The following is a 23,554-nucleotide window of genomic DNA, read 5'->3' on the forward strand; positions in this document are numbered from 1 at the left end:
GGGAGGGCTCTGATTAAGCTCTTTTGAAAACATCATAAAATAGAGACCAAATCAAGGAAGCTACATTTCAGAAACATTAGTTATGTTCCTATATCAATAAACAATCGCTAGATGGGATCCACTGTTGCAAAATCTCCCGATCTCCTCAGAAAAAGCAAAAACCACACTTGCCATGTATCCTGTATTTGGGGGAAAATCAAGGAACTCCCTGAGGTTAGTTGTACCTACTTAATAGAAACTTCCATCTGAGAAGCACTAAGTACTTTGGACACGTTAGCACATAGGTCCTAATAATACTCCTATTAAGAAGAAAGAGGTGAAATTTACTTCACTTAATGGTTGGGGAAACTAGTCTAGAGACAGAGAAAATGCGATTTACTCAAGCTCAGGGAAGATATCAGTGTTAGCGATGAGAACAAAACTCAGAGGCTGGAATCTCAAACTAGTGTACTATCACAGTATGTTACTCAATGCACACTCATTCATTTGTTCATTCATTCGTTCGTTCGTTCGTTCATTCATTCTGTGCCAGACACTGCGCTAGGCTCCCAGAAACAACAACAAGCATAAGACCCAGCTCATATCAAGCACATCATCTAATAGATGAGGTAGAGAATGAAAAGCACACAGACAAAATCACTAGACTGTGGTAAGTGCTATGAAGGAAACAAGCATCCATTGAATCCTTACGGTGCCTGTCATTTGTTCTCATAGCATCCCTATGAAGAAAGTATTTTATAAGTAAGAAAGCAGAATCTCAACAAGGTCAGGTGCATGCCCAAGGCCTCACCACTCACAGGTGGCAGAGCAGGAATCTCAACACACTACCCTTTCCCTCCAACAGCCATTCACCATGGAGCCAAAATGCATCCACACACTCCCAGAGCCAGTCTCGGAAGGATAGACAAACACCAGGACTGTGCCAGAACTCCCTTTTCCTTCTGTCTCTTCTTCCCTGTTCATCAAGGAGAAGAGGCTGGTGGGTGGCATAGCCTTAGGAAGGAATGGTGTCTGTCTTCAACGCTTAGGAAGCTGTGAGACATTCTCCAAACTCCTGCTCCAAAGAATATGTCCATTCTAAGCAGTATATACACAGCAGAGTTAAGGAGCATTACTAGGGGCCAGTGTGGTAGCTCACACCTGTAATCCCAGCACTTTGGGAGGCCGAGGTGGGTGGATCACTTGAGGTCAGGAGTTTGAGACCAGCCTGGCCAACATGTTGAAACCCTGTCTCTACTAAAAATACAAAAATTAGCTGGGCATGGTGCTGCGTGCCTGTAATCCCAGCTACTCGAAAAGCTGAGGCAGGGAATGGCTTGAACCCGGGAGGCGGAGGTGGCAGTGAGCCAAGATCGCACCACTGCACTCCAGCCTGGGTGACAGAGTGAGATTCAAAAAAAGAAAATAAAAAAGAAGAAGCATTAGCAAGTCCCTCTGAAACGGGAAAGGTTCCCTTGTCCCTCACAGGGCATGCAATGGGGTATGGCTTGCTTCTTCAGTGCCCCGCTGCTCAAACCTCTAGGGGAGCATTCAGATGGGCAGGCTGAGGGGCTCTGACCCCATGGCAGTATCCAGGGTGAATGTTTACAGCTGAAGCCCCAGTGGGCGTGTGTTACAGGATGCTCTTTTAGTTTAGCCATCCGTAGGCGGCTTGTGTTAGTCAGCTCAATTGGACCCCTGCCTTATCGCCAGGACAGAGGGCTTTCTGTGTCCCGGGGTTCTTGGCTTGGTGTACCGGAAGAATCAGATCACACCTGCACTTGGGGAATGAGTTCAGGTTATTTGAGTGAGAATAGCTCTTGGCAGATGGGGGAAGCCAGAAGGGGATGGAGTGGGAAGGTTTTCCCCTGGAGTCAGGCTACTGAGCGGCCAACTCTTCTCTGACCACCCCAGCTAAACTCTGAGTCGTTCTGCTGGTCAGTGGCCTGCCGGCCTGCCGGTACCTGTCAATGTGCTCTTAACATCCAGCCGCCTGTGTGTTTACCTGCTAGGGTCTCAGGGTTTTTATAGGCACAGGATGGGGACGTGGCAGGCCAGGGTGGTCTTGGGAAATGCAACATTTGGGCAGGAGAACAAAAATCCCTGTCTTCACCTAGGTCTGTAGCCATGGGTCCGGGGGTGGAGCCCTAGCCAGGGACCACGCCCTAGGATGGAAAGACATTCTCTCTGCCCTGGGTGGCATAATAACAAGGCAGATAAAGGCTATATTGGAAATAAGCAGAAGGCACAGTGGGCTCCGCAGAGGAAATGCGTAACTTTCTTGTAGGAGGAAAAGAACAAAGGGTGAAGGATAAGAAGGTTCACCTAGCACAATGGTAGGGGAAGAATGGTGTGAAAGAGGTGGCAGAGTCTCTCAGCCCTGAGAAGAGACAAAGCATGGGGCCAGGGATCGCTCCGACTGCCGGGACAGGGTGCTCACAGGAGAAGAAGTGTGGGCAGGGAAGGTGGAATGGCGGAGAACTTGAGGGTCTACATTGTGTCAGAAACTGCCTCTATTGCTTCCTCATCTGCTTCCCTGGCTCCACTCCTTTTGGGGTGAAGAACTGGCTTTATCTCACCACACTGTCTCTGACTCTCCTGTGTTTGCCTCACGATGGTCACAGCTAATATTGTGAAACTTAAAAACCAAAAGCGGGCCAGGCGTGGTGGCTCACGCCTGTAATCCCAGGACTTTGGGAGGCCGAGGCGGGTGGATCACGAGGTCAGGAGATCGAGACCATCCTGGCTAACACAGTGAAACCCCGTCTCTACTAAACATACAAAAAGTTAGCCAGGCGTGGTGGCAGGTGCCTGTAGTCCCAGCTACTTGGGAGGCTGAGGCAGGAGAATGGCGTGAACCCGGGAGGCGGAGCTTGCGGTGAGCCAAGATGGCGGCCACTGCACTCCAGCCTGGGCGACAGAGCGAGACTCCGTCTCAAAAAAAAAAAAAAAGCGAAACCACCTCTTTTTCTCCTACAGACACACAGCCAAGCACATATAAATCCAAAGTATCCTGGGTGGCCACTTAGCTGCTGTGGCCAAGTTTAGAAATGTGTTGAAAAGGACAGCGGACCTCTGTGTTCTGCTGGGCACCTCTGTACCCTCCCTTCCCCGGGCAAATGATTCCCCAGCCGTGAAGGTTTATGCCTGTGCGTGGTGGAGGAGTTCTCAGGCTGAGGAGGAAAGTGTCTCCTCAAAGAGGCACGGAGGGGGCTCTGGAGCCCGGCCACCTGCATTCCAACCCCAGCACCAGTGTTCTGGAGTGTGACGCCAACAGAATACCTCCTGTGCCTCAGTTTATACATACTTCAAATGGGATAGTAATTCCAAAAAAACCACTGCAGGATTTTTATTTATTTAGGTTAAGTTTTTTTATTTAGATTTGAAGCCAGCTGTGTGGGGAGAAGGAGCGAGCAGTCCAGGGAAATAGTTGGAAGGGAGGCTGAGAGTAGGAGGGTGAAAGCCCGCCAGCCCAAGCAACAGGGAGGGAGTGGAGAGCAGAGCTGAGTGCCTGGAAGCAATGAATCCGCCTTTGCAAAATGATGACAGTAAGAGAAATCTAACATAGCTAACTCTATCTTGCTTCCAACCTTCAAGCTTTTCTTGTTTATTCCTGGGTATAGACCAAGCTAACTTTGAAAGGAATTTAATTTATAGTTTAACCTTAAAGCAAGAATGATAATAACCCTTCTCAAAACTAAACTGCCTTTGTAAAACTAATGAAAGTCCACAAGGTTAGGATCATGAGAGGGATGTAGGCATAGTTAAATGGAACCAGCCACTGTTCTGGAAGTCAAAAGATTTGTAACATCCCCAGTTACTCCTATAGATAATATCATTATTGTAGAACCTAAGATTTTTTTTAAGGTGTTTTTCTAACTTGCATTTCTGACAACTGACTGACCCCACTGGGCCCTGCGGCCCCCACCTAGAGAGGCAATGAAGACCACACCCTTGTGATTTCATCCCTAATCAACTAGCAGCACCCATTCCCTCACCCCCTGCCCACCAAATCATTCTTTAAAAAACTCAGTCTCTGAATTTTGGGGGGAGACTGATTTGAGTAATAAACCCCAGTCTTCTGCTTAGCCAGCTCCATTTAGTCAACTATTTCTCTGTTACAATACTGCCGTCCTGGTAAATTGGCTCTATCTATGCATCAGGCAAGAAAAACCTATCAGACAACAACAGTAAAAGGGGCTGGGTTCCAAGAATGCTGGGTTGGAAGTGACCAGGCTTGCCCTGAGAGTTGTTACTGCCCCAGGATTCTTATGGTCTCAGCACCTTGGGCAAGGGAGATGGCACCAGAGAGACCCTCAGATGGCACCTACCTCTTGCCCTGGGGTTTGTCCTATCTTCCTCCAAATGTGAGCATGTCCTTACTTAGCCCAGGAAGGCTGAGAAGGACGGAAGGCACTCTGGCGGCTTCCTGCGGCTTATCTGGGGGCACCTCTGAAGGATCAGAGATGTGGCCCAACAGGACAGAAGCCAGCAGTGGACACTGCAGCCTGATGCAGAGGGGTGTGAGGTAGCACTGGGCTATTTTAGGAGGGTCAGGTCCTTGTGCCTTGGAAGAGATCAAAGCCACCCCTCCACCTCCAGGCTGTGTTCTCTCCCTCTGCCCGGAGCTGCTTGGCTGAGTTTTCTCCTTCTGCCCCTCTGGGGCAGCTTGGCTGGAAAGAAACCAGTATTGTCCATTTGTCATCCAAATGCACATGGGGCATTTCCTACCTGTTTCCTCTGTCTCTCCAAAGTGGACAGATTCCCCTCCATTCCATTTTTCTCACCACCTCCAGACTCTGGTCCTCTCCTCCCACCCTCCATCCCTACAAGCCAAGGCCCTCCCCTCAACACACCTCCGTGTTTCACTCTGCCTCCTGATTGCCAAGCCTAGGTAGGGTCTTCCTCTGGTTCTCACCCTCCTCAGAGCCTCTGCTGAATGAGACAGGAGGCTGTGGTGGTTCTGGTCCCCTGGGGAAAACTCTCTTCTTTCAGGCTTTCATTGTTGTCCTGGATTTGTTTTTGCTTTTCTCACCATTTCTTTTCCATTTTCTTATCCTTCTTCAAGGTTGAAGGCCCGGGCTTTGCTCCTCTCTTCGCCTGCCCTGTCTCACATTTTCCTATAGTATCCACTGCTTCTCTGCCAGCATTTCCCCGCTATGTTCCTTGGGGCTCCAAGGAATAGGAAATGCTGCTTCACAGGCAGTTGAGAGGCTGCATTTCCACCAGGCTTCCTGATTCTGCTGCTATTGCGGCCTGTGATCCACACTTTAAGTAGCAGATGCTAGAAAACAGGTGCCAGGCAGACACCGGAATTCTCTACCTCAGAAAGCAAGAAGCATTTGGGATTTACTTGTAGGACAGTATGAGACTGCCTGGAAGAAGGAGACAGCAGGAGCCCAGGAGACTTGGAGAGAGACAGTGAGAATGGCCGCAGGCCTTCCCAACAATTTGAAATTGTTTGCACTGTGCAGGTGTGTGGGAAAGCCCCCACTGCTGCTTCTCCCTCCAATTCAGGAAAACATGCTATGTATTCAGTGTGGGGTCAAAGCAAGAATATAAACAGAGGGTCCTATACCATGTGTCAAAATATCTAGAAGTTACTAACTTGACTTGAAAAATACACCTTCACAGAGACCTAGGTGTCCTGGATTGAACTGAGACGCTTCTGAATCCTTGGACTTTCAACTGAATTGAGCATTCAGGGGGACAGGCCCCAGGTTCCTTCTCTTCCCACTCAGCCCTGACTGGCACTGGGGAGGGCCTCAGTATGGACGTGTGGATACGCCGGCCCTAACAGCTGAACAGTGGTTTAGTGCTGTCATATCTGCACTTAATTCCACCCATTGGATTACATACATTCAGCAAAAGCAAATGTAATAATAATGATTATTTTTTGTTTTTGTTTTTGCTTGAGACAGAGTCTTGCTCTGTCACCCAGGCTGGAATGCAGTGGCCAATCTCGGCTCACTGCAACCTCTGCCTCCCTTGTTCAGGCAATTCTCCTGCCTCAGCCTCCTGAGTAGCTGGGATTACAGGTGCCTGACACCACACCTGGCTAGTTTTTGTATTTTTAGTAGAGATGTGGTTTCACCATGTTGGCAGGCTGGTCTCGAACTCCTGACCTCAGGTGATCCACCCACCTCAGCCTCCCAAAGTGCTGGGATTACAGGTGTGAGCCACCACGCCCAGCCTGATAATTATTTTTTAAAGGAGAGGGACAGAAGAACTTTACATAAGCTCACGCCTGAAGTGAGCATGGGTAAGGACATACAAATCTGCTGTTAGTCTCTTAGTGGGTTTCAGCTCTTGTTTGCCTTGCATGGAGGGAGTGTTAAAAATATACCTTTTATCCAAAAAGGCCTTCCAAATGCAGGTCAATTACATTATCTGGTATTTAACAGAACAAAGCACAATCTATTCCCCTGCTAGAGACAAGAAATGTGTCTTTTTGTTTTTTCTTAGAGATGAGGTCTTGCTATGTTGTCCATGCTGGAGCACAGTGGCTATTCATAGGTCGAAACATAGCGAACTACAGCCTGGAACTCCTGGCCTCAAGCTGTCCTCCCACCTCAGCCTCCTGAGCAGCGCAGACTACAGGTGCATGACACCGTGCTCAGCTAAGAAATGCGTTTTGTTGTTGTGGGATTTCTGGAGACATAGTTTGTTAGATTTTAATATAGTTTTAATATAGCATCTTCTTAAGAGATTTTTCTTTCTTTCTTTTTTTTTTTTTTTTTTTTTTGAGACAGAGTCTCACTCTGTCTCCCAGGCTGGAGTGCAATAGCGCGATCTCAGCTCACTGCAGCCTCCACCTCCCAGGTTCAAGCGACTCTCCTGCATCAGCCTCCCAAGTAGCTGGGATTACAAGCATGTGCCACCACGTCCAGCTGATTTCTTTTTGTTGTCGTTGTTGTATTTTTAGTAGAGACGGGGTTTCACCACGTTGGCCAGGCTGGTCTTGAACTCCCGACCTCAAGTGATCCGCCCACCTCAGCCTCCCAAAGTGCTGGGATTATAGGCATGAGCCACCATGCCCAGCCTTCCTTAAGAGATTTTTAAGGGTAATTTTCATTATGCTCAATATTACCTTATACATGGCACTATATAATCAGAACAGATTTTTAGAAACTATACCAAAATAGGATAACCCAGGAGAGCTACCAGAGACAGGAGACCAGATAAGAGGCTGCTCCTTCTATACAAGAAAGAACAGGTCTCGAGTAGGATGGTGGTTGTAGGTCTGGGAACATACAGGTGTCAGATATCACAAAGAAATACTCGACAGAGCTTGGGCATGGGTTAAAGATAACAGTCAAAGAAAAGGAAGAGGTCACCGCTGTCCAGTTTTAAGCTTGGATAACTTGGAGAATGGTGAAACAAAGAGCAGAAATGAGTCAGGAGGAAGAACTGATTTCTGGGGGAAGGATTTGAAGAGTCTGGCTGCACACAATTTGAGTTTGAGGGGCTGATGATCCATGCAGGTACAGAGGATTTGTAGCCAACTGGAAATGCAAGACTAGAGTTGGCAGGGAAGCTAGTACTAGAAATGGTGCAGAGATGATGGTTGAAACCACGAGAACAGATACAGTCAGTGAAAGAACTGAAACAAGAGAGACCTGGCCGGGCGCGGTGGCTCACGCCTGTAATCCCAGCACTTTGGGAGGCCGAGGCGGGTGGATCATCTGAGGTCAGGAGTTTGAGATCATCCAGGCCAACATGGTGAAACCCCATCTCTGCTAAAAATACAAAAAAATTAGCCAGGCATGATGGCGGGAGCCTGTAATCCCAGCTACTTGGGAGGCTGAGGCAGGAGAATTACTTGAACCCAGGAGGTGGAGTTTGCAGTCAGCCGAGATCACGCCACTGCACTCCAGCCTGGGCAACAAGAGCGAGACTCTGTCTCAAAAAGAAAAAAAAGAGAGAGAGAGACCTAGGACAACCATGGAATGTGGTCCCAGTTAAGGATGGGACTGAGGCATGAGAGGACTAAGGCTGCAGAGAGGAACCACCTCAGGGGCAGGAGCAAAACCTGCCCTCTTTTAAGCCATCCTTGGTGTTGATGGCAAATGATCTTTCTAATTCTAGTCAAATCATTCCCATGCTTTACAGTCTACATACAGAGAATGAAGTCCAAATTCCTGAGGATGATGGCAAGACCCGCCCCTCTGCCCCTCACTCCCTTTCCAGCTGCATCTGCAAGGCATCCCAAGCACACTAGGCACGTTCACCTCTCTGAACATTTTCTCCCAACTTTGCCTCTGCTGGGAAGGTCCTTGGCTACCTGGCACATTTCTACTCCGCCTCTGCGGTCCCACACTCTCCACACCTCCTCGGCATAGCCGCCGCATACATAGCCGCCGCACAGCTATCCACCTCAGGTGGAAATAATTGGGGCCTTTTGGCTTTCCCACAGCAACTTTGATGTTGCTCTTTTAAAATCATTATCACTTGGGGGAGGAGCCAAGATGGCCGAATAGGAACAGCTCCGGTCTACAGCTCCCAGCGTGAGCGATGCAGAAGACGGGTGATTTCTGCATTTCCATCTGAGGTACCGGGTTCCTCTCACTAGGGAGTGCCAGACAGTGGGCGCAGGCCAGTGGGTGCGTGCACCGTGCACGAGCCAAAGCAGGGCGAGGCATTGCCTCACCTGGGAAGCGCAAGGGGTCAGTGAGTTCCCTTTCCGAGTCAAAGAAAGGGGTGACGGACGCACCTGGAAAATCGGGTCACTCCCACCCGAATATTGCGCTTTTCAGACCGGCTTAAAAAACGGCGCACCACGAGACTATATCCCACACCTGGCTCGGAGGGTCCTACGCCCACGGAATCTCGCTGATTGCTAGCGCAGCAGTCTGAGATCAAACTGCAAGGCGGCAGCGAGGCTGGGGGAGGGGCGCCCGCCATTGCCCAGGCTTGCTTAGGTAAACAAAGCAGCCGGGAAGCTCGAACTGGGTGGAGCCCACCACAGCTCAAGGAGGCTTGCCTGCCTCTGTAGGCTCCACCTCTGGGGGCAGGGCACAGACAAACAAAAAGACAGCAGTAACTTCTGCAGACTTAAATGTCCCTGTCTGACAGCTTTGAAGAGAGCAGTGGTCCTCCCAGCACACAGCTGGAGATCTGAGAACGGGCAGACTGCCTCCTCAAGTGGGTCCCTGACCCCTGACCCCCGAGCAGCCTAACTGGGAGGCACCCCCCAGCAGGGGCACACTGACACCTCACACCGCAGGGTATTCCAACAGACCTGCAGCTGAGGGTCCTGTCTGTTAGAAGGAAAACTAACAAACAGAAAGGACATCCACACCGAAAACCCATCTGTACATCACCATCATCAAAGACCAAAAGTAGATAAAACACAAAGATGGGGAAAAAACAGAACAGAAAAACTGGAAACTCTAAAACGCAGAGCACCTCTCCTCCTCCAAAGGAACGCAGTTCCTCACCAGCAACGGAACAAAGCTGGATGGAGAATGATTTTGACGAGCTGAGAGAAGAAGGCTTCAGACGATCAAATTACTCTGAGCTATGGGAGGACATTCAAACCAAAGGCAAAGAAGTTGAAAACTTTGAAAAAAATTTAGAAGAATGTATAACTAGAATAACCAATACAGAGAAGTGCTTAAAGGAGCTGATGGAGCTGAAAACCAAGGCTCGAGAACTACGTGAAGAATGCAGAAGCCTCAGGAGCCGATGCGATCAACTGGAAGAAAGGGTATCAGCAATGGAAGATGAAATGAATGAAATGAAGCGAGAAGGGAAGTCTAGAGAAAAAAGAATAAAAAGAAATGAGCAAAGCCTCCAAGAAATATGGGACTATGTGAAAAGACCAAATATACGTCTGATTGGTGTACCTGAAAGTGATGCGGAGAATGGAACCAAGTTGGAAAACACTCTGCAGGATATTATCCAGGAGAACTTCCCCAATCTAGCAAGGCAGGCCAACATTCAGATTCAGGAAATACAGAGAACGCCACAAAGATACTCCTCGAGAAGAGCAACTCCAAGACACATAATTGTCAGATTCACCAAAGTTGAAATGAAGGAAAAAATGTTAAGGGCAGCCAGAGAGAAAGGTCGGGTTACCCTCAAAGGGAAGCCCATCAGACTAACAGCGGATTTCTCGGCAGAAACCCTACAAGCCAGAAGAGAGTGGGGGCCAATATTCAACATTCTTAAAGAAAAGAATTTTCAACCCAGAATTTCATATCCAGCCAAACTAAGCTTCATAAGTGAAGGAGGAATAAAATACTTTACAGACAAGCAAATGCTGAGAGATTTTGTCACCACCAGGCCTGCCCTAAAAGAGCTCCTGAAGGAAGCGCTAAACATGGAAAGGAACAACCGGTACCAGCCGCTGCAAAATCAGGCCACAATGTAAAGACCATCGAGACTAGGAAGATACTGCATCAACTAATGAGCAAAATCACCAGCTAACATCATAATGACAGGATCAAATTCACACATAACAATATTAACTTTAAATGTAAATGGACTAAATTCTCCAATTAAAAGACACGGACTGGCAAATTGGATAAAGAGTCAAGACCCATCAGTGTGCTGTATTCAGGAAACCCATCTCACGTGCAGAGACACACATAGGCTCAAAATAAAAGGATGGAGGAAGATCTACCAAGCAAATGGAAAACAAAAAAAGGCAGGGGTTGCAATCCTAGTCTCTGATAAAACAGACTTTAAACCAACAAAGATCAAAAGAGACAAAGAAGGCCATTACATAATGGTAAAGGGATCAATTCAACAAGAGGAGCTAACTATCCTAAATATATATGCACCCAATACAGGAGCACCCAGATTCATAAAGCAAGTCCTGAGTGACCTACAAAGAGACTTAGATTCCCACACATTAATAATGGGAGATTTTAACACCCCACTGTCAACATTAGACAGATCAACAAGACAGAAAGTCAACAAGGATACCCAGGAATTGAACTCAGCTCTGCACCAAGTGGACCTAATAGACATCTACAGAACTCTCCACCCGAAATCAACAGAATATACATTTTTTTCAGCACCACACCACACCTATTCCAAAATTGACCACATAATTGGAAGTAAAGCTCTCCTCAGCAAATGTAAAAGAACAGAAATTATAACAAACTATCTCTCAAACCACAGTGCAATCAAACTAGGACTCAGGATTAAAAATCTCACTCAAAGCTGCTCAACTACATGGAAACTGAACAACCTGCTCCTGAATGACTACTGGGTACATAACGAAATGAAGGCAGAAATAAAGATGTTCTTTGAAACCAACGAGAACAAAGACACAACATACCAGAATCTCTGGGATGCATTCAAAGCAGTGTGTAGAGGGAAATTTATGGCACTAAATGTGCACAAGAGAAAGCAGGAAAGATCCAAAATTGACACCCTAACATCACAATTAAAAGAACTAGAAAAGCAAGAGCAAACACATTCAAAAGCTAGCAGAAGGCAAGAAATAACTAAAATCAGAGCAGAACTGAAGGAAATAGAGACACAAAAAACCCTTCAAAAAATCAATGAATCCAGGAGCTGGTTTTTTGAAAGGATCAACAAAATTGATAGACCGCTAGCAAGACTAATAAAGAAAAAAAGAGAGAAGAATCAAATAGACACAATAAAAAATGATAAAGGGGATATCACCACCGATCCCACAGAAATACAAACTACCATCAGAGAATACTACAAACACCTCTACGCAAATAAACTAGAAAATCTAGAAGAAATGGATACATTCCTCAACACATACACTCTCCCAAGACTAAACCAGGAAGAAGTTGAATCTCTGAATAGACCAATAACAGGAGCTGAAATTGTGGCAATAATCAATAGTTTACCAACCAAAAAGAGTCCAGGACCAGATGGATTCACAGCCGAATTCTACCAGAGGTACAAGGAGGAACTGGTACCATTCCTTCTGAAACTATTCCAATCAATAGAAAAAGAGGGAATCCTCCCTAACTCATTTTATGAGGCCAGCATCATTCTGATACCAAAGCCGGGCAGAGACACAACCAAAAAAGAGAATTTTAGACCAATATCCTTGATGAACATTGATGCAAAAATCCTCAATAAAATACTGGCAAACCGAATCCAGCAGCACATCAAAAAGCTTATCCACCATGATCAAGTGGGCTTCATCCCTGGGATGCAAGGCTGGTTCAATATACGCAAATCAATAAATGTAATCCAGCATATAAACAGAGCCAAAGACAAAAACCACATGATTATCTCAATAGATGCAGAAAAAGCCTTTGACAAAATTCAACAACCATTCATGCTAAAAACTCTCAATAAATTAGGTATTGATGGGACGTATTTCAAAATAATAAGAGCTATCTATGACAAACCCACAGCCAATATCATACTGAATGGGCAAAAACTGGAAGCATTCCCCTTGAAAACTGGCACAAGACAGGGATGCCCTCTCTCACTGCTCCTATTCAACATAGTGTTGGAAGTTCTGGCCAGGGCAATCAGGCAGGAGAAGGAAATAAAGGGTATTAAATTAGGAAAAGAGGAAGTCAAATTGTCCCTGTTTGCAGACGACATGATTGTTTATCTAGAAAACCCCATTGTCTCAGCCCAAAATCTCCTTAAGCTGATAAGCAACTTCAGCAAAGTCTCAGGATACAAAATCAATGTACAAAAATCACAAGCATTCTTATACACCAACAACAGACAAACAGAGAGCCAAATCATGAGTGAACTCCCATTCACAATTGCTTCAAAGAGAATAAAATACCTAGGAATCCAACTTACAAGGGATGTGAAGGACCTCTTCAAGGAGAACTACAAACCACTGCTCAAGGAAATAAAAGAGGATACAAACAAATGGAAGAACATTCCATGCTCATGGGTAGGAAGAATCAATATCGTGAAAATGGCCATACTGCCCAAGGTCATTTACAGATTCAATGCCATCCCCATCAAGCTACCAACGACTTTCTTCACAGAATTGGAAAAAACTACTTTAAAGTTCATATGGAACCAAAAAAGAGCCCGCATCGCCAAGTCAATCCTAAGCCAAAAGAACAAAGCTGGAGGCATCACACTACCTGACTTCAAACTATACTACAAGGCTACAGTAACCAAAACAGCATGGTACTGGTACCAAAACAGAGATATAGATCAATGGAACAGAACAGAGCCCTCAGAAATAACGCCGCATACCTACGACTATCTGATCTTTGACAAACCTGAGAAAAACAAGCAATGGGGAAAGGATTCCCTATTTAATAAATGGTGCTGGGAAAACTGGCTAGCCATATGTAGAAAGCTGAAACTGGATCCCTTCCTTACACCTTATACAAAAATCAATTCAAGATGGATTAAAGATTTAAACGTTACACCTAAAACCATAAAAACCCTAGAAGAAAACCTAGGCATTACCATTCAGGACATAGGCATGGGCAAGGACTTCATGTCCAAAACACCAAAAGCAATGGCAACAAAAGACAAAATTGACAAATGGGATCTAATTAAACTAAAGAGCTTCTGCACAGCAAAATAAACTACCATCAGAGTGAACAGGCAACCTACAACATGGGAGAAAATTTTCGCAACCTACTCATCTGACAAAGGGCTAATATCCAGAATCTACAATGAACTCAAACAACTTTACAAGAAAAAAACAAACAACCCCATCAAAAAGTGGGCGAAGGACATGAACAGACACTTCTCAAAAGAAGACATTTATGCAGCCAAAAAACACATGAAAAAATGCTCATCATCACTGGCCATCAGAGAAATGCAAATCAAAACCACTATGAGATATCATCTCACACCAGTTAGAATGGCAATCATTAAAAAGTCAGGAAACAACAGGTGCTGGAGAGGATGTGGAGAAATAGGAACACTTTTACACTGTTGGTGGGACTGTAAACTAGTTCAACCATTGTGGAAGTCAGTGTGGCGATTCCTCAGGGATCTAGAACTAGAAATACCATTTGACCCAGCCATCCCATTACTGGGTATATACCCAAAGGACTATAAATCATGCTGCTATAAAGACACATGCACACGTATGTTTGTTGCAGCACTATTCACAATAGCAAAGACTTGGAACCAACCCAAATGTCCAACAATGATAGACTGGATTAAGAAAATGTGGCACATATACACCATGGAATACTATGCAGCCATAAAAAATGATGAGTTCATGTCCTTTGTAGGGACATGGATGAAATTGGAAACCATCATTCTCAGTAAACTATCGCAAGAACAAAAAACCAAACACCGCATATTCTCACTCATAGGTGGGAATTGAACAATGAGATCACATGGACACAGGAAGGGGAATATCACACTCTGGGGACTGTTGTGGGGTTGGGGGAGGGGGGAGGGATAGCACTGGGAGATATACCTAATGCTAGATGACGAGTTAGTGGGTGCAGCGCACCAGAATGGCACATGTACACATATGTAACTAACCTGCACAATGTGCACATGTACCCTAAAACTTAAAGTATAATAAAAAAAAAAAAATCATTATCACTTTGTCCGAATCGAGCCTGAGATCAAGCAATCCAGAGCAGGGAAGCAAAAATAAAAAAAATAAAAAAACGTCAACAAGAAAGCAGACAGAAAAGAGCAGAAGCCAGGGGAAGGCTAGGTCCATGGACAGAGGGTGGGGAGGGGTCAGATCAGAGGTTAAGGTAGAAATGAGTGGAAGGCAGCGCCAGAGCAGGTTCCACTACCAGTAGACGTGGGAGTGGGTAACAGTTTGAGTGAAACTGATGGTAGCTGGTGGGAAAGGCTTCTAGAAGCTTCCAGAAGCTCTGCCCTGGTGTTGACACACTAGTCATCTCTCCTGAGATTTGATAACATAATTATCTGATTCACCTTGGCTTTTTTCCTTTGACTTTTCCAGATTCCATCATATCTCCGAGACTCCAACTAAACCTGTGTCCAAATGTCTCATAGGATGCTCCCAGGAACGGCTTGATCCTCGTTTTTGAAACTTCAAGTGCTAGCTAAGTAAGGGGAGGTATTTATTAGTCCATTCTTGAAGGCTATAAAGAAACGCCTGAGTCTGGGTAATTTATAAAGAAAAGAGGTTGAATTGGCTCACAGTTCTGCAGGCTGCCCAGGAAGCATGGCTGGGAAGGCCTCAGGAAAGTAATGGAAGGTGAAGCGGGAGCAGGCACTTCACATGGCCAGACCCGTAGCAAGCAGAGGGAAGGGGGTGTGGGGGCCATGCATCTTCAAACAACCGGATGTCAGTAACAAGGCAGGGCGGTGCTAAACCATGGGAAACGGTCCCCATGATCCAGTCACCGCTCACCAGACCCCACCCACCTCCAACCCTGGGGGTTACAACTCAACATGAGATTTGGACCGGGTCACAGATCCGAACCATATCGAGGAAGAAGCACCTAACTCAACCTCTCTGCTAGGAAATCACCAACTGAGAAATTCCCTTTGGATGCTTCCCTGCCCTCAAGCCTCTCACTTCACCCTAAAGAAAAACCGGCGGTTGATGTAGAACGATGGGATGGCCATTTTCCCCCAAAGAAGTTTCTCTTTTGAACCTGGCCACCTTTTTCAATCATATCTATCGTTAGGATTATTGTTATTCCGGAATTGCAGGCAATGTTTAAATTTTGCACCCAGTACTAAAGACACAGCTTTTTAAGATGTTTTAAAAACTTGATTTCTAAAACATGAAGACTTCAGGCCAGGACACTTTTCAAAATCTTTCGTTGAAAGATCTTAACTTTCAAGATATTGTAAGAAGCATTTAAAAAGAACATTACAAAACTATAAATAAGAGGTATTGAATGATTTTCTCCAAGCTATTTCTAAAAAGAACCACTTATTTAGGTAACCTTTATTGTATTTGTTTATATGTTGGCTTCAGAAATTATAAAGTATTTGCCAGGTGTGGTGGCTCACACCTGTAATCCCAGCACTTTGGGAGGCTGAGGCAAGAGGATCACTTGAGGCCAGGAGTTGGAGGCTGAAGTGAGCGGTTATCATGCCACTGCGCGCCAGCCTGGGTGACAGAGCAAGATCCTGTCTCTTAAGATTAAAAAACAAAAATTATAAAATATCAAATGCAGAACATAAATTATGAGTTTTCTTCCTTTACATCTCAGATAATTTTGTCAGTTAATTTAAAAATTAACTTTGTTCTGATTATCAAAATAATAAATGTCATTAAAAATGTGGAAAACAGGCTGGGCATGGTGGCTCACGCCTGTAATCCCAGCACTTTGGGAGGCCAAGGTGGGTGGATCACTAGGTCAGGAGATCAAGACCAGCCTGCCCAACATGGTGAAACCCCATCTCTACTAAAAATACAAAAATTAGCTCGGTGTGGTGGCGCGTACCTGTAGTCCCAGCTACTCGGGCAGCTGAGCCAGGAGAATCACTTGAACCCAGGAGGCGGAGGTTGCAATGAGCTGAGATTGTGCCACCGCACTCCAGCCTGGCGACAGAGGGAGACTCCAGCTCAAAAAAAAAAAAAAAAAAAAAGTGCAAAATAGAGAAGACACAAACAAAATACAATTTTGCAAACGTCCTATTATATACACTTCTGGTCTTTTCTCCACATACGTGTATATATACAAAAAATAATAATACAATTCTTTTTATATAAGAAAGTTATCCTTATATAATAAAAATAAATATTACACTGTAACTTTCCCCTTTCAATCAATAATACTATGAACATTTTTCTAACTTTGTTAAATATTCGAATTAAATAGTCATGTAGTATTCCAAATAAAAGGATACATAATTTATTTAATCAAACCTATTTTGGGGGGCTTTTACAGACACCAGAAGGAGACCCTTAGAAAAACCCACCTTTCTTGGAACTCTACTTCCCTCTCCTCAGTGTGTGAGCAGGGCTGGTTTTGTACCATGCAACCCTGATTCCCTTGGAACAGGCCAGGGCCAATTAAAGGACTTCGCTTAGGAACCTGAAACTGTGACTCGGAGACAGGCCAGACAATCTCTGCGCAGCAGGGATTGAAAGAGAAAAAGAGAGAGAATCCTATTCTTTTGAAACGAGATTTTGAGGGAGAGACTCAAAGTTCCTGGCTTCTCTACAGACATCCACTTCCTGTCCTTGCCTGAGGCCAGGCTGTGCCCTTGCAGGAAATTCACTCCTTTTGCCTAAGTTAGCTTAAATAAGTTTCTTGCCACCCAAAGAGTTCTACCTAATAATAGAGGAGTAAACATTTTTAAGGATTTTGATACCTATTGTAAAGCTTTCTTCCAGAAAAATCACCTCTACATTTTAAACGTCTTGAATTTTGGTACAGAGGCGCCTTCTGGATATAGTTCTTGCTTGGAAGAGAGTCCACTGTTTAATGTTGATTGCTCCCAAAGGGAAAGAAGCAAGTATGTCCATTTGCAAGGTATCAACAGAGACTTAACTTGGATTTACAGGGCTGGGTGTGTGCTGTCCATCACAGTTGATGCGCATAGGCACAGGACCTGAGTACAAGTGCAATTTTCCTTTTGAGAGGCTGAGGCTAGGGTAATTTTTCTGACTAATTTGAAACAGAGAACAGTTCCTGTAAATTGCGGTAATTCAAGCCCATTTGCAAGGAGGCGGTAGACTTAGGGGTCTGCTGCCATCATCTAAACATGTTAGCAACTGAATGTTAAATCCTTACTTCCTGGTAAGAGGTCTGTCCAGAAAAGGACTGAAGCATGAAGAAAGTGGAAGGGGGTTTCTGCAGAAAGTTTCTCCTCACTCTTCTTCTGAGGGGTTCGTAGCCACACCCCACAGTATGGACAACAGATGTTATTTCCCCATTGTTCACGTGTCCTCACACTCAAACCTTCCGTGATTTGCTCTTTTGTTAATTTGCCGTCTTTTGCTTCTCGTGATTTTTAACCAGCTGTTTGTTGAGAAGCTGGGCACTTTGACACTACACTGAGGCAATAGTCCTAAGGTCTGGCTGGACCATACAACTCTGGCTGCTTTCCTCACGTCACTTTTTGTTTTGTTTTGTTTTGAGATGAAGTCTCCCTCTGTCACCCAGGCTGGAATGCAGTAGCACGATCTCGGCTCACTGCAACCTCTGCCTCCTGGGTTCCAGTGATTCTTGTGCCCCAGCCTCCCAAGTAGCTAGGATTACAGGCACGTGCCACCATGCCTGGCTAGTTTTTGTATCTTTAGTAGAAGACGGGGTGTTGCCGTGTTGCCCAGGCGGGTCTCCAACTCCTGACCTCAAGTGATCCACTCGCCTTGGCCTCCCAAAGTGCCTGGGATTAGAAGTGTGAGCCACCACACCCGGCCCCTCACGTCACTTTGAAAAGAGAAATTCCTCTGTTGCTCTTCAGCCCGTCAGGGATCTGCCAAGTGACACCTGGCAAAGAACCACCCTATTTGACATCAGTGATCTCTCTGTGGCCCTGAGTTACCAAGTTGGTGGATGCCTTTTCACCCCGGGTTTATAACTAGCTTATTTATAATGCTCTAACACAAAACTAACAAAAGTATACTAAGCCAGGCATGGTGGCTTATACCTATAATCCAAGCACTCTGGGAGGCCGAGGTGGGAGGATAGCTTGAGCCTAGGAGTTCAAAACCATCCTGGACAACATGACAAGCCCCATCTGTATTAAAAAAAATTTTAAATTTAGCCAGGCATGGTGGTGCATGCCTGTAGTCCTGCCTACTCGGGAGGCTGAGGCGGGAGGATTGCTTGAGCCCAGGAGTTCGAGGCTACAGGGAGCTAAGATTGCACTTTCAAAGAAGGATTGCAGGATGTCAGTGTCCCGTGGTCCCTCTTGCCCCTGTGTCCTAGCTCTTATCTCACTCGATCACAATTATTCATTTCTTCTGCAATAGGTGAAGCTGGTAAAGACCCAGGCTCTGGAGTCGGACTGCCTAGGTTCAAATCCCAGCTCCACCATTTGATCTCAGGTAATTTTCTTGTGTTTTCTCTTCATCCATTTGCCCACAGGTATTGTTTTATTTCCCATTCCATGCATATCACATGAAGATTAAATGAGATAACATAAATAAGTGCTTAGCACACTGCCTGGCTAGTAGTAAGTGTTCAGCAACCAGGAGCTATCATTATTGTTGTCATTATTATTATTTACTTGTCTATTTCCTAATCTGGCTATGAGTGGGCAGAGACTGTGTCTTTCTTATTCTTGTTCCCTAGCATTTAGCTCAGCGCCAGGCACTTATGGTGGGTTCTCCATAAACATTTGTTAGTTGGATGGATGGGATGAATGAATGAGCTGGAAACAGACAGGCTTATATAGTCGGTGCTCTGTGTACCATCTCGTTCCTTTTTCTTTTTCTTGTATTGGAAAGACTCTTGTAACACTGAAAAAAGAGTGTAGAGAAAGGTTTTCAAAGCAGAAGCTGTTTCTCATCTCTGTTACATAGACATCATGACCCTTGTCTCCTATGTGATGGTCTGAGAATCGTCTTTTTGCCAGTCACCAATATATTTTTTCCTAAACAAAAAATGAACAATCTACACTATGATTGAAAAAAGTAGAAGGCTGGGTGTGCCTGTAGGCCCAGCTACTCAGGAGGCTGATGCGGGAAGATCGCTTGAGCCCAGGCGTGCTGGGCTGGAATGTGCTATGCGGATCCGGTGTCTGTACTAAGTTCAGTATCAGTGTGGTGAATTCCTGGGAGCAGGGGTCACCCAGGCTAAGGAGGGGTGCAGTGGCCCAGGTCGGAAGCAGAGCAGGTCAAAACTCCTGTGCTGATCAATAGTGGGATTGTGCTTGTGAACAACCACCATAAACACTGTCCCCCAGCCTGAACAACATAGTGAAAATTAAAAAAATAAAATAAAACTAGAATAAGTGGGATAGAATAAAAGTGGGATGTGGCTCCTCCTTCACATGCTTTCTCTTTTTTTCTTCTTCTCTTGTCCCACTGATCACAAAACTCACACCACCACCTCACTGACACTATGCCTGCCAACACCGAGGCTTCAGTCATACAAGGAAAATAGCCAGTCTGTAGTGTTCTTCTGTGCTGTCATAATGTTTAAATAGGCCTTTTACTTAAAGAATTCCAGAAACTGGCCTTAGGAGATCCAAATATTGAACCAAGGTTTCAGAATGTCCCACCCTAGAAAGGAATGCTGAAAAACTGATGTACAGCTTTGTCGCTGCTGGCCAGACCACCAGGTAGCCCCTGCCATCACAACCAGGTAGGGTGCACTGACCTGCACGCCCTTCCCCTTGCACTGACCTGCACACCCTTCCCCTTAGGTGCCTTGCCCAGCCCAGCCTGCACACCCTTCCCCCGAAGCCAAGTCCCGTGCTTTGACTGATTTAAAAAAGCCCTACTGGCTCTTCCCAGTGAGCTACCTGGAGAATCCTTGTACCTCCGCTGTCTCCTTTCTACTCGAGTACAAGCCCCAAAATAAAGCCATGTCTGGGAAATCTGCTTGGCCCCGTGTTAATTTCCATTACATGGGGGAGCTGAAGAGTCTGTGGTCTTTAGCATAAGTAGTGAGCTATAGCGGTTAAGCTATTTCATCATAAGCGTAGCTCTAGAGGATGTTTTCTAATGATGCAAATTGCTACAGATACATCCATAAGCACAAGGAAATGGTAGAGAAACATACATCTATAGTGAAATTATAAAGAGCTGCATGGGCCATATGATCTCAAAACTTAGGGCCACAGTTACCTTTCGGGGATGGCAGGGAATCGGGGGAGAGTGCACGGAGGACTCCAACTGCATTGGTGAAGCTTGCTGCCTTCACGTAGTTTTTGTGTATCATTATTTATATTATTTGTGTGTTTCAAATATTTCTCTTTTTCCTTCTCATATCGGACAGGTAATGTGCCAACATCGTAACAAGGTTTAAAGGAGGGATATCTCACACATGAGCATGAAAAACTATAAGTGTGTCTCACATTTATGAACCACAAAATAATGTGTTTCAAATCTTTCTTAATACATTGAAAGCAACAGCTGAAGATCATGAAGACAGTTCAACAAAGAAATACAAGCTGGTGGCTTGCGCCTGTAATCCCAGCAACTCCGGAAGCTGAGGTTGGAGGATTGCTTGAGCCCAGCAGTTCTAAGACCAGCACGGGCATCACAGTGAGACTTCATCTCTAAAAAAATTTTTTTTTTAAATTAGCTGGGTGTATATTAATACATTTTGCATTTCTATAAAGGAATACCTGAGGCTGAGTAATTTATAAAGAAAAGAGGCTTCTCTGGCTCATGGTTCTGCAGGCTGTACAAGACACACAGTGCTGGCGTCTGCTTCCAATGAGGCCTCAGGAAGCTTCCAGTCATGGCAGAAAGCAAAGAGGGAGCAAGCACATCGCATGATGAGAGAGGGAGCAAGAGAGAAGGGAGGAGGAGAGAGATGTGAGGCTCCTTTAAACAACCAACCAGCTCTCATGTGAACAAAGAAAGCGAGAAGTCACTCATTACTACAGGAAGGGAACCAAGCCACCACGCATGAGGGACCCACCCCCGTGACCCAAACACCTCCCACTGGACCCCATCTCCAACTTACTGGAGATCACATTTCAACATGAGATTTGGAGGAGACACACATCCAAACCATATCACTGCGTGTGGTAATGCACACCTGTAATTCCAGCTACTCAGGATGCTGAGGCAGGACGATTGCCTGTGGCCAGGGTTGGACATCAACCTGGGCAAAAGAGCAAGACCCCATCTCTACAAAAAGTTTTTAAAAAATAACTAGATGTGGTGGCATATACCTGTAGTCCCAGCTATTCAGGAGGCTAAGGCAGGAGGATCGTTTGAGCCCAGGAGTTCAAGGTTGCAGTGAGCTATGATCATGCCATGGCACTCCAGCCTGGGCTGCAGACCCTGTTTCCAAAAAATAGAAAAAGGCCAGGTGCGGTGCTCATGCCTATAATCCCAGCACTTTGGGAGGCTGAGGCAGGTGGATCACCAGGTCAAGAGATCGAGACCATCCTGGCCAACATGGTGAAACCCCATCTCTACTAAAAATACAAAAAATTAGCTGGACATGGTGGCGCGCACCTGTAGTCCCAGCTACTCCAGAGGCGGAGGTTGCAGTGAGCCAAGATTGTGCCACTGCACTCCAGCCTGGTGACAGAGCAAGACTCCATCTCAAAATAATAATAATAGTAATAAATAAATAAATAATAAAAAAGAAAAGAAATACAAGTGGCCAATAAACACATAAGAGCTGTTTAAGTTGGGTTGGGGCAGGAGAAAGTGGAGAGAGAGAGGAGTGAGAGATCCAGCAGAAAGAAACCCTAGACAAAGCTGATCGTAGCTCTACCAACAAGCAAGAGGAAGCAGCTCTGCAGGGACAGCTGCTCTCCCAGCTGTGCTTCTGGAAGGATCAAATAGTGCAAAGGTTTGCCTCCAACTTTTGACATTAAAGACAGAGTAAGTATTTGTCACTGGGAGCCAGAGAACAAAAAAGAATTTGAAAAGCTTTCCTGAGAGTGCTTCTGAGTTTTGCTTTTTTACTCTAAAGAGGCAGGAAAAAACAGCAAAGTTTACATTATGAAATTATTTCAGCCCTCGTGACCAAGACAGTCTGGTATGGGGAAAGCAAGAGCCAGAAACTGTATTATTCCACTGGCTAGTTTTTATGTGTTTGTTTGTTGGCTTTGAGACATGATCTTGCTCTGTCGCACAGGTTGGAGTTCAGTGGCATGACCATAACTCATGGCAACCTTGAACTCCTGAGCTCAAGTGATCCTCCCACCTCAGCCTCCCAAGTAGCCGGGACTACAGGCGTGCACCACCATGCCTGGCTAATTTTTTAATTTTTTGTAGAGACAGGGTCTTGCTATACTGCCCAGGCTGCTCTTGAACTCCTGGGCCCAAACAATCTTCCCACCTCGGCCTCCCAAAGTGCTGGGATTACAGGGATGAGCCACTGCACCTGTACTGGCCAGCGTTCCTTGGCTGGTTTCTCTAATTATCCCTACATCTCTCACATGGGATTCAAAATGCAGAGATCCTTTGACAAGTCTTTATCAGTATAAGAGCCTCTGTGGTTATATCAAAAGCATGAAAAAGGAAAAACTATTTTAAATAAACTCTGGTTTTTCTGAATCTTCTCAAATTGGCTAATGAGTTAGAGAAAACTTAAGAATTTGTAATTGGCCCACTATACAACATATCAAAACTGTAAAGCTGGATAAAACACTGTAGATGACTTAGTTTCACGTTTTCGTTTTCCAGGTAAAGTAAGGCCAGAGAGATTAAATCCTTTGCTTGGTGGTAGGCGGCAGGGTTGGTTTTGGAGCCCACGTGTCCTGACTGAATACTCTACAGCTGGTCATTACTCCAGCTCCTTCTAGAGCATCAGGGAGTACCAACTCTGGAATCGTGCAGTTCCCTCTGCCAGGGAATTGAGGATGTTCTGGTGTTCACATATAGCACAAGCATTTCCCCCTCTTTTCTCCTGATACCTGCATGCACACCTGAGACGCCTACTCCAAGACTCACCCTGGGGATGAAGTGGCCTGATTTCATTGTCATAAAGGCATCTCTGATGGGATTCTCCCAAGTCAGTAATCATCTGTGGGCTTTATGAATAACAAACATCTTAGCCTTGGATTATGTAGCTAATAAAAATAAGAGGTATATTCTAAT

General features: G+C 45.4%; 1 pseudogene; it reads right to left on the reverse strand.

Annotated features, from left to right (window-relative positions):
• Window positions 1–20,752: 20,752 nt before the first annotated feature.
• LOC115932479 (uncharacterized) lies at window positions 20,753–20,862 on the reverse strand (annotated as a pseudogene).
• Between the last annotated feature and the right edge of the window lie 2,692 nt (window positions 20,863–23,554).

This window comes from Gorilla gorilla, chromosome 1 (genome assembly GCF_029281585.2).
Source record: "Gorilla gorilla gorilla isolate KB3781 chromosome 1, NHGRI_mGorGor1-v2.1_pri, whole genome shotgun sequence".
Taxonomy (NCBI): Eukaryota; Metazoa; Chordata; class Mammalia; order Primates; family Hominidae; genus Gorilla; species Gorilla gorilla.